Source organism: Nerophis lumbriciformis, linkage group LG26 (assembly GCF_033978685.3).
Source record: "Nerophis lumbriciformis linkage group LG26, RoL_Nlum_v2.1, whole genome shotgun sequence".
Lineage (NCBI taxonomy): Eukaryota > Metazoa > Chordata > Actinopteri > Syngnathiformes > Syngnathidae > Nerophis > Nerophis lumbriciformis.
Window position 1 is genome coordinate 18,495,742 of NC_084573.2, and position 12,290 is coordinate 18,508,031.

The window sequence follows — 12,290 nt, forward strand, 5'->3', positions numbered from 1 at the left end:
GGTGTATCTCCTCTTCATCCACAGCCACTGAATGGCTGTCTCTGCTGCTCCTGAGAGGGCTTTGATGGTGTTTCGCAGGGTTTGGCCTCGATCTCCAATGTCCTTAAGCAGCCTGATGGTTGTCCGGCCCACAAAAGCTCTGCAGCCAACTTCCACTGGGCAGACCTTGGCTTTCCACCCATTCTGCTCAGCATCAGCTGCCAGTTCGGTGTACTTAAGGCTTTTGCGTTCAAATGCCTCCTCCACAGCGGCCTCCCAGGGAACCGTGAGTTCTATTATGTACACGATATGCAGTGAGGAGGACCAGAGCACAAGGTCTGGTCTGAGGTTTGATCTGGCTATCTCTGAAGGAAAGCAGTTTTTGATTGAGATCCACCGCCATTTTCCAGTCACGAGCCCTTCCGAGCTGGCCTATGTCTGGTATATGGCCTTTGGTTGACTCTGCACCTTCTCGGATGAACTCTCTTGTGGATGTATGATCTAATATTGGTGGGGGCAGGGCATTTCATGTTCACTCTTCTGGCCTCTAACGTGGCTGATAGACACTTCAGAACCTGGTTGTGCCGCTAGGTGTAGCGCACTTGTGACAGACTTGTCTTGCAGCCAACGAGAATGTGTTTGAGGTTAGCTGGATATGTGGGGTCCTCTCCGAAACCACTGTTTGAGGTTGGAGGGGGAGGGAAGGACATCATAAGTGGAGTGTAAGATGAAGCTGATGTGAGCTGCCTCCATGCCCAGTAGCTCCCTCCATGAGACCTTTCTCCTCTCAACTCCTTCCCAGCTCATCCACTGTCCTTGCTTAACTTGTGAGACAGCCTTTGCACATCTAGTTGCCTGCTCGTGCCAACGTACCTCCTCTACAACCAGCCGGCGTCGCTGAGCTGGAGCAGCCGTAAGCCACAACGGTCTGCTCTCACCAAGGCCAAGGCCTCCTCTCCCCTGCTGCACAAGGCCAATGATGTCTCTGTGCCTAAGATCTTCCTTTGCTTGCAGAGTAGCTGCCGCTGCAGTCCATTTCCTTCCGGTCACCAAGTTGGAGCTGTTTGGGCAACACATGGGTGACGAGACTCTGTTAGCGTCATTTCCAGCCTTACCTTTGCACACTTAAACTCCTCTACTAGGCTGGAAACAGGAAGCTCCAGACACCTCTTCCATACAGTCCGATGTTACTGAAGCATTTGGGAAGACCCAGCCACTTCCTATCTAATGAGCTAACTACCCTCTCCAACTTTTCTACCTTTGTGGTTGGTACATCGTAGATGGTAAGAGGCCACATTAGCCTGGGTAGCAACCTAAATTGGAGGCACCACAGCTTCAACCGGCCAGGGAGCATGGTCTTATCGATGTTTTCAAGGCCAGTTATAGTATCCTTCTTGAGCTGGTCCACCTGCCCTGTGTCTTTGAGGGTAGCATGATGCCAACGTCCAGGACTCTTGACAGGCTTCTCAGACACTGTTGATATAGCCTCCTCACCCACACAGAATCGATGTTCCATCAGCTTCCCCCTTACCACCGAGATGCTTCTAGACTTGCTTGGCTTTATTTCCATCCGGGCCCACTGGATGTTTTCTTGCAGTTTGTTCAGCAGCCGCCAAAGCACACGACTTGGCTCCCGCCCATAGGCTCTTATGGGCGGGAGACGAAGACCTGATTTATCTTTTGACCTCCTACCACCCTTGTCACACAATTCTCTCCACCTCACTCCACTTGGGAGGATTAGTGTCCATGTGGTGTTCTGGGGACTCTATTAGTGGCATATCAGGTGGGAGAGTTTTCGGTCCGCTCCGCTGGCTGTCAGTGTGGTTCTGTTTGAGGTAAGCTTCAAGATCTTTCTTGGATGTTGTGAGTTTGCCACTTTTGTCCTTTGTAAAAAGGCTTTTTGCAAACTTGAAGGGGTCTTTGAAGAAGTTTGCTCTTGTTCTCTCCTTCATTTTACGCCTCCTTCTCAGATTCTCAGCTCTCCTCAAGGTTGACAGTCTGTTCTTAATTTCTGCCTGTAGAAGGTTAATTCCCTCCTTTTCCTCTTCTGGAGATCTTTTCCATGTTTTTTCAGCTGCCTTCTTTCCCTAACTAACCGTTCAATCTCCTGCTGCCTCTTGGACTTCATCGGTGTAACTGTCCTTTTCATTCTCTCTGCTGTTCCATATCGATTCGCACCATAGCTGTAAATTAGGTCTCCCATTCTCTCCAGCTTTCTAATTGCAGTTCCCTTCAGTTGTCCGAGGAGTTTGCTGATGTCTGTGTCAACTGTCTCCCACTCTCTTTTCTCACAGGATTTTGGGCACCTGATTTGTGGCTTTCGTCCTTGCATCTCACTCTCGGTTGCGGGCTGTGACAGGTCGGGCACCGCTATGCTTGGTTCCTCATCCCCAGCCTGAGCAAGGATATTGATGTCCTGCAGACTTTGGTTTAGGTCCTGCTGCTGGTCTTCATTCGACTTACTTGACTTGCTTCGTAAGAAGTAGCGGTCAATGCGAGGTTCCTTTTGCTCTGACATCAAGCACTTTTTCAAGCCTTGGTGTCTTCTAAGGCCTGCAAAGGATGTTACCTTGGTTACCTTGGCTCCGGAATTGCAGCCACACCTGCAATTCCGGAGCTCAAATCCATGTTCCATCAGCTTCCCCCTCACCACCGAGATGCTTCTAGACTTGCTAGGCTTTATTTCCCTCCATGCAGGGGCGGATTAAGAAATTTTGGCCCCCTGGGCCTGACATGGTCTTGGCCCCTCAACCCCGCGCGTGCACGCGCACACACACGCACGCACTATGCAAGAAATACTGTATACTGTGAACAGACATGCACACTGTACTGTACAGAAGAGTGCACATACTGCACACACACTATTAGGTATACCACACAGACAAAAGTTAAAGTTAAAGTACCAATGATTGTCACACACACACTAGGTGTGGCGAGATTATTCTCTGCATTTGACCCATCACCCTTGATCACCCCCTGGGAGGTGAGGGGAGCAGTGGGCAGCAGCGGTGGCCGCGCCCGGGAATCATTTTGGTGATTTAAACCCCCAATTCCAACCCTTGATGCTGAGTGCCAAGCAGGGAGGTAATGGGTCCCATTTTTATAGTCTTTGGTATGACTCGGCCGGGGTTTGAACTCACAACCTACCGATCTCAGGGCGGACACTCTAACCACTAGGCCACAAGCACAGGTTTCACACAGACACAGGTAGGGGGAGGGGATAAATGGCCTAAAAATAAAAAATTTGGAAAATGATTACGCCCACTTCAGTGATGGTGCATTGGGTCATTTGAGAGATATTATGTATTGGAAGTTGGTACCTATCATGAAATAAACCCCCCACCCCACCCAAAAAACTAAATTGGACATGATTTTTGCCCCCTTTTCCTCCCTTCTATCATTAAAAATAAAATAATATCTTAGGAAAACACTTTGGCATAACGGCAGCTGTGCAGCAAATTGAGGCTCAAAGTCTGTATCTATTTTGTGGGAAAGCTTGAGGAGGAGAAGGAGAAAGGTAAAATGATAACACATGCATCGGAGAGCACCACAAAGAAAGGTGTAGGCCAGTTCATGGTACAAGGGCTGCATGCAGGTCAAGATAGCCCATTTCCTCTGCCTGTCTTACCACTGAGGACATAGAAATGCAAGTGGATATGGGGTTCGAAATACTGGCGTCGGTCAGAGGAGTCAATGTGGAGGATGTTTATAAACTTGTAGATGCACATATGACTGACAGCACAGAGCACAACAAAGGCTTTTCAAAGCTGTTGGCAGAGATGAACAACTTGGAAAAACCAGCAGGGCAGATCTTTTGTGGCACCCACACTACACTGGGCTTCAGCAGTGCCATGAATAAAGTGATGCGGTTGGCGGAGGCCGATATGAAGATGGAGCAAGTGCTACAGAGTTTCATGGTGGATCTGGATGTAGACAGCAAGAATGCTATAGTGGCTGGACAGGCACTGGACATGTCCTGAACTCAGTGTCAGACGTGGCTGCCGAATACTTGGATGAAGTGAAGCAGCTGACAGATCTCATGCTGCCCCATCTGAAGACTGTCCTGGCCAGGCAGAGGATGGACTATGGGATGGATGAGGAGACCTTCCCAATGGACCCTGTCAGTGAACAGGCTAGTAACATTGATGGCACCCCTGTGCACAACATTGGGATGGAGAGACAATGTGGAAAGGTGGACTACAGACTGAAGAAGTTGGGCACACTGAACGCAGTCAATAGGTCAATAATTTTACAGAAGAGCCAGGAGCTTCAGAGGTTTCAAGGCAGCAGCACAAGCAAAAAGAGAGGTTGAACTCAACTGGAGTAAACTCATGAAGGCAAAATTCGAGAGTTGGGCTGACGAGAAACAAGAGATGGCTCAAAGACAGGAGAAGAAGAGACTAGACATGCTGGACACACTGAAATCTTTTGGTGGCCCCTTCACGATAGTGGGGAAGTTGAAAAGTTCCTTGTCGATGAAAGTCTGAACAAGAATGCAAAGTTGCAGAGAATGAAGCTTGAGGTTCAGTTTGCCAGAGAAAGCACCAAGCTTCTGCCTAAAGTCAATCCTATCTTCAGAATCCAGGTGACAGACAGTTCCCAGAAATGGCGAAAGTGCAATTCTCCCAGTCATAATGGATACTTAGAATTTTATGGTGGTGGTAAGTATTCATGAAAACAGGTAGCCTAACATTAGTGAATGGGTGAATTCTGGAAATAACAACCTAAAAATCTTACACAGTGCACCTTTAAGCAAGGGGTTTCTTTCGTGCTTTCAATTTCGCAAAATCATCCACCACATCATTGAAGTCCAACTCTCTTGTCAGCTCACTCTCAATTGCCATTAGAGATAACGCATTTAATCTTTTCTGAGTCATTCTTGTGCGCAGCTCATTTTTGACTCTTGACAAAAGAGAGAATGAGCGTTCTCCCTCACAGTTACTGAGCGGTAGAGTGAGAAAAATCTGTAGTGCAATGTATGTATTAGGAAACGTAGGCTGTAGTCCAAAATGTATTATTGTTTTGAGCAGTCCTGAAGGGGTCCTCTCCTCATCAGTGTTGTTGAGCTGTATAAAAGATTTGAACTGTATAAGCTCCTGTCCAAGACTTTCATTGAGGTCAGATGAGTATGATTCAGTGAGAATCTTGGCCTTGTGAAGGACTGAAGCATTGGACTCTGTATCCAAAGAGAAAAGGACACTGAACAAATTGTTCAGATGTTTGTAGGCCTCCAGACGGTGATTAAGGCTTGAACTCAGTTGATCAATAGAGGCAATAAATGTCTCTATTTGAAACAGTTGCCTTCCCTCAAGCACAACATCTGGGGATGCTGATTCATCAGCAAACTTTTTACGTTTCTTCGTCCGTTCAGCCCTGTAAGATGGGGTGCCACCCAACATGTTTAAGACTTTCTGCTCAAAATGATCAAATAGATCTCTTTGGGAGAGAACAAAGGTGCGCAGAGATTCCAGCAATCTAACTGCTGTACCAAGGTCCATGTCTGCTTTTTGAAGTTGCAGACTTGTGGCCTGAAATCTGGACAGAACAGTGTCCCAAAAGCCTGCCATGAAGGCCATCTCAAGTGAATCCAGCTTCCGCACTAGACTGTCAGCTTCAGTTTGTGTGTCTCGTTTCTCTGTGTCATCAGTGGAAATACCCTGTAGTGCTGCTCTTATTTTACTGTAGTTCTGCCACAGTGCTTTGGTAGATTCTGCACGGCAACTCCAACGCGTGTTGGATAAAGCTTTAAGTGTGAGATCTATGTTGGAATTGCCAAATACCCTGTCCCATCGGTGTGTGGATGCAGTTGTGAAGTTGTAAATAGACTGAATCAAGTCAAAATACTTAGAGACTTCATTTCCACATCTGTCAATGCTGTTGACTCCCACCAAATTCAAAGAGTGAGCTGCACATGGAATATAGTGTATTAATGGGTTGCTTTTCTTTAAGTGAGCCTGCAACCCATTATACCTCCCTGACATGTTGCTGGCATTATCATAAGCCTGCTCCCTGCAATTTGACAGCTCTAACCCTAGATTTTCCAACACAGACATGACACAGTTAGCCAAACTTTCACCTGTATGGCTAATAATGGGCTCAAAACCCACAAAGCGTTCAACAACACTGCCCTCTTTGCTAACAAAACGGAATATGAATGTCAATTGGTCCACATGAGATAAATCTGGGGTTGAATCCACAATGATAGAGTAGTATTTGCTTGCTTGCAGTTCATCTGCTATAGCCTGTTTGGTTTTTGCACCCATCAATTCAATGAATTCCTCACAAATGGTGGAGGACAGATATGAGGTATTACCTCGACCCATCTGCCCAAACTTTCTGATGTGATCCTTTAGAAAGGGATCAAATTCAGCCAGGACCTCCAGAATACCAAGGTAGTTCCCATTGAGAGGAGACCCTAATGATTCATTTTTATCCCTAAATGCAAGGCCCCTTTCTGCAAGGAATTTAATGACTGCAACAACTCTTTGTAACACCTGCCTCCAATAGCTGCTCTCTGCCTGAAACTGTTTGAACAGGTCTGCATCAACTGTGGCACCTGTGGCGCGGTTCAAGACTGCTTGCATGCAGGTTATGTGCTCAGCACTTCGCTCATGTTCACCAAATCTTTCTGAGTGTTTCCAATCACAATAGCCTGTCACAAAAGAATGCGTTTTTGGGGAAAACAGTTTGCATGCAAAGCAGTAAACATTACCAGTAGAGGGAGAGTACATCATCCACTCTCTTTGTACTCGTTGTCCATTGGGCAAGTGTGAAGTAAAATGTTCATTGTTTAGGCATCGGGTTTTGCCTCCTAGCCCACTGTTCCTCACAGAAGCTGGATAATAGCTGTGACGGTTGTGAAATGATTTTGCACCTCTTTGAATAAGAACTTCCTTCATTGACTCAGTGAGGGTATCAGCCCATTTAGCGGGATCACTAGGTAGAGTTGTCACTGTAGATGGTGTTGAAGAAAGATTCAACTCATTTTCTATGCTGTCCAGAGGTGCAGTGACCTCACATTCATCCGAGCAACTGGCTACTGCTGAGTTGGTTGAATCATTAGCATCCGAAGCATTTGGTTCAGTGCGTACACTTGTAGTGGTCTCAGGATCTTGGGAGCTACATGCTAGCTCAGGTGCATTGCTAACCTTAGCTGAATTTGCAGTAGCATTTATAGAATTGCTTTCAGCAGATGTCTTTGTAATGAAGAAGCTGGAGATATTTGGAACACTCTCAAGTAAAACTGATTCCTTTTTTTTCTTTTCTTGCTGAATTTTTTTCCTAGCTCCTCCACTTAGACGTTTATGATCCATATTTCCCTTCTTTCTGTGCACATTGGCTCTTTGCCTATCACAACAGCTTAACCAACTATGTGTGTGTGTGTGTGTGTGTGTGTGTGTGTGTGTGTGTGTGTGTGTGTGTGTGTGTGTGTGTGTGTGTGTGTGTGTGTGTGTGTGTGTGTGTGAGTGATGCAATTTTCAAAACTAGCTATCTAGCATTAACAGTCAAAAGCAGAAATCAGCTGATTTCTATAAGAACTGATAACAGATTTCCAATCAATGCTAAACTCAGACAGCGAAAGTCACTAGATGACGTTTTGAGTCGCCAGTCATGTATGGCCAAAAGTCTCTAAATCGAATGCCAACGTTGCTTAATCGCCAACACACTGGGACTCACTGAAGGACTGACAGTGAATAAAAAAAGATGATTAAGATAATTGTGTACTTTTCTCTTCTGATATTTTCACTAAGGACCCCAAGCTATCTGCATGCAGCAACAATGTCTGACAGACAGGAGAGCGGAGTGGTCAGTGATGAATGGCAAGGGAACAGACTGATTTGTACTGAGGAGAAAGAAAGAGCCAATTACAGTGAAATAAATTCCAAAAGAGCCAAGTGACTAGCTGAAGGCAGGGACAAATGCCTTGGAGTGACCAACAAGAGTGCAAAGTACCAAATGGCAAAATGTGGGAAGACCAACAGGCAGATCTGCTTTTACCACTTATCTTCACAACCAAAAAGTCGCTAAATGATGTTTTCAGTCGCTAGCCAGGTATGGCCAAAAGACGTGAAATCTAGCGGTAAAGTCGCTCAATCACACTGACAGTGAAACAAATAATTTTTAAAAAGATAGTAATCGTACAATGTCTTGTGCTTTTGTCTTCTTTCTTAATATTTCTCAAAGGACACAAAAATGTCGCTATCTGCAGGCAGCTTGCTAGCTATGATGTACCTTAGAGTGACTGACCAACAAGAGCTCAAAGTACCTAATGGCAAAATGTGGAGAGACAGACACAATAAATTGCATTAAGATGAAGAGAACTGTTGCTATTATTAATTTTAACAACAACCAGAAAGTCGCTAAATGTCACCAGCCAGGTATGGCCAAAAGTCGCTTAATTGGCCACACACAGTAACAGAGAAACAAACAAACAAAAAAAAAGATCATAAAGATAATAGTTGTACAACTTTGTGTACTTTTGTCTACTTTCTAAATATTTTCACAAAGGACACCAAAATGTTGCTATCTGCAGGCAGCTTGCTGGCTATGATGGCAGCAACGATGTCTGCCAGACAGGAGAGAGTGGTCAGTGACGATCGAATCGAGAAAATGACAAAATGGGTCAAAGACCAAAAAGTTATTAACTGACAGCAGTGACAAATGTCAGACTGTAAACTTTTTTGAAAGAAAAGGACAAAATGGGAAGATGCTGATAATAACAGCAAAATGGAAAATATAAGAATTTCCAAGTAATGCTCAACTCAAGTGTGTGTGCGTCGTGTGTGTGTGCGCGTTAAACTTCTTGTGGAATGATTTCAAATTATCTCTGAGTCTGAACTGAGGGAAAGGAAACCAAATTTTGAGCAGTCACTCACGAGTTCAAAGTACCAAATGAGGAGATTCTAAAAGAACAGACCGGTTTATGAAAGACTCGATGGGGGAGGGGCACAGCTAAGAATACTTGAGTGAGATTCTGTGATCCAAATTCGAGATAGAGCTTTTTGATAATGATAATTTGTCAGAGTAAGGTTGTGTAATCAAAATTTGAGAATGAGCTTTGCCAATCAATCAAGAATATTTGCATTAAGTTCTGTGATCAAAATTCAGAAACAACCTTTAATAATTGATAAAGAATATGTGAGTGAGGTTGTGTGATCCAATTTGAGAATTAGCTTTGATAATAATGATTGAGAGCCTCTGGCCCTCTGTGGATCGTGGCCGCGGGGCCAAGTTGGCCTGGCCCCTTGGGGCCTCTGACCCTCTATGGATCGGGGCCAAGTTGGCATGACCCCTCGGGGCCTCTGGCCCTCTATGGATCGTGGCCGCGGGGCCAAGTTGGCCTGACCCCTTGGGGCCTCAGGCCCTCTGTGGGTCGCGGCCGCGGGGCCAAGTTGACCTGGCCCGTTGGGGCCTCTTACCCTCTATGGATCGTGGCCGCGGGGCCAAGTTGACCTGGCCCCTTGGGGCCTCTGGCCTTCTGTGGGTCGCAGCCGTGGGGCCAAGTTGGCCTGGCCCTTTGGGGCCTATGACCCTCTGTGGGTCGTGGCCGCGGGGCCAAGTTGACCTGGCCCCTTGGGGCCTCTGACCGGCTATGGATCATGGCCGCGGGGCCATGTTGGCCTGGCCCCTTGGGGCCTCTGGCCCTCTGTGGGTTGCGGCCGCGGGGCCAAGTTGACCTGGCCCCTTGGGGCCTAAGATTATTATTTTTGCAAAAGTAGTTTTGCATGCGTCGCGGCCGCGGGGCCAAGTTGGCCTGGCCCCTTGGGGCCTCTGGCCCCCTGGGCCTGGGCCCGGTAGGCCCGTTCATTAATCCACCTATGCCTGATTTAATCTTTTTTTTTTTTTTTTTTTTTGTCCTGTCCAGCTTCTCAGGCAAATCATATAGTTGATGTAGATGCCCATGTCGGCTGTTCAGATTTACTTTACAAAAGAGAAGTGTATGATACTTCTCTTGTTGCCTTATTTGGGAGACAAAGACCTGATTTAATCTTTTTTTTTTTTTTTTTTTTTTTTGTCCTGTCCAGCTTCTCAGGCAAATCATATAGATTGGACGGCGTGGCGCAGTGGAAGAATGGCCGTGCGCGACCCGAGGGTCCCTGGTTCAATCCCCACCTAGTACCAACCTCGTCATGTCCGTTGTGTCCTGAGCAAGACACTTCACCCTTGCTCCTGATGGGTGCTGGTTAGCGCCTTGTATGGCAGCTCCCTCCATCAGTGTGTGAATGTGTGTGTGAATGGGTAAATGTGGAAGTAGTGTCAAAGCGCTTTGAGTACCTTGAAGGTAGAAAAGCGCTATACAAGTACAACCCATTTATCATTTATGTAGATGCCTATGTCGGCTGTTCAGATTTACTTTACAAAAGAGAAGTGTATGATACTTCTCTTGTTGCCTTATTTGTATTTGACTTTATTAAATGTATTTATATTATCATTTACTGCAGCCGGGCCGGAGCAGGAGGGGATAGAAAGAGAAAAAAAAGAAGACAGAGGGGGTAATTGTGGGGACAAGAGGGGGATTAGACAGAGAGACAAAAACAACAACAGCAAACAACAACAACAACAACAACAATAGAGCAACATCAGCAAATACGACATGTACAAATATGATGGTAAAGTAATAGCAAATAAGCAGTTAGCAAAAATAAAAAATAATACAGAAATGACAATGAGCATTATTACACTACAAATGGAGCAATACAAATGCCAATAGAAATAGCGCTATTGATAATGAACAATACCAATACTTTACCTTTATTATCAACAATACAGTTGTTCAAATGCAACAATACATATACGTAATGATAACTTGAGATACGAAAGAATGCAGAAAAATGGAGGGGGAGAAAGAGAAGCAACCTACATTAACCTTGTAGATTGTTATAGTAACAATAGGTTAAGCTTTGTCCGTGTGCCATGCGTTATCCCCAGTTTACCCTAGGGCAACAACATTAATATATGTTTGATGAAACGTGATTATGTGCATGAGTGTGCATATGTACTTGTATATGTACAGAATGTGTATATGTGTTTGTACAGTGAATGTATATGTACAGAATGTGTATATGTGTTTGTACAGTGAATGTATATGTACAGAATGTGTATATGTATGTTTGTATATTGAATGGCGTGTGGGTGTACGAACTTTAAGTATGTAAATATGTACTGTATTTGTGTATGTATGTGGGAGCATAGGTACCTATATATGTATGTATGTATGTATGTATGTGAGCATATGTGAATTTGTATGTACAATATATTCGACTCCCAGAGTGCGTGGGAGCCAGAGCACGGCCCCATCACCCACGAGAGCCCAACCCACAAACAGTAGGTGTGGTGCCCAGGGAACCAGGGACCACCGCCCCCACGCAGCCAAACCGGCCAGCGACAGGAACCCCAGAGCCCGGCCCACCGCACCGCCCACAAGGGCCAGCAGCAGGCCGCAGACAGACGCACCCGGCAGAGGACAGGGCACGAGAAAAGCAGGGGACAGCCAGACCCCAAGCCAGTGAGAGATCACACCCCACACGGGCAGAAAGGCGAGATGCCCCGCCCGAGGGACCCAGAGACTCCCCGCAACCGGGCCCCCACGATCCCCCCCCCACCCCCGGAGAGCGCGGCGAGGCCAGCCCCCTGCCACCCCACCCAAATTGGCCGCCGCAGGACCACCCGGCACAGGGCCACCCGGCACAGGGCCACGGGAACCACCCATCCCACCTGCAGGGACCCCAACGATGGAGTTGGAACAACCAGCAACCGCCCCGCCGAGTTCCCCCCCCTGAGGGAGGGGAAAATTAAAAAATTATATTAATGAAATATATTAAAAAATAAATAAATAAATTTAAAATAAATTTTAAAAAAGAATTAAAAGAAGATCACAGACATGCTGACACACAAAGTCACTACCCCAGCAACTGGCCAACTCGCAGCACCTCGGAATACCTTGCAGCACCAAGCTACCACAATAGACGCAGGGACTAGACCCAGCAGGCCCCAACCAAGACAGGCACCCGGAAGGGATGGACGGTGGGACCCAGGAGCGCCAGACACGCAGTCCGGATGCAGTAGCCTGAGGCGTCGAACCCCGCCTGACAGGCAGGCCCAGAGCGTACCCCCAGAAATATACATACATACATATATACATATACATACACATACACATACACATACACATACACATATACATGTACATACACATACATACACATATATATATACATACATACATACACATACACACACATATACATACATATACACAGTTCGTCAGCCCCGACAACCACCACGCGCGCGCGCTGCCACCAGTCACAACA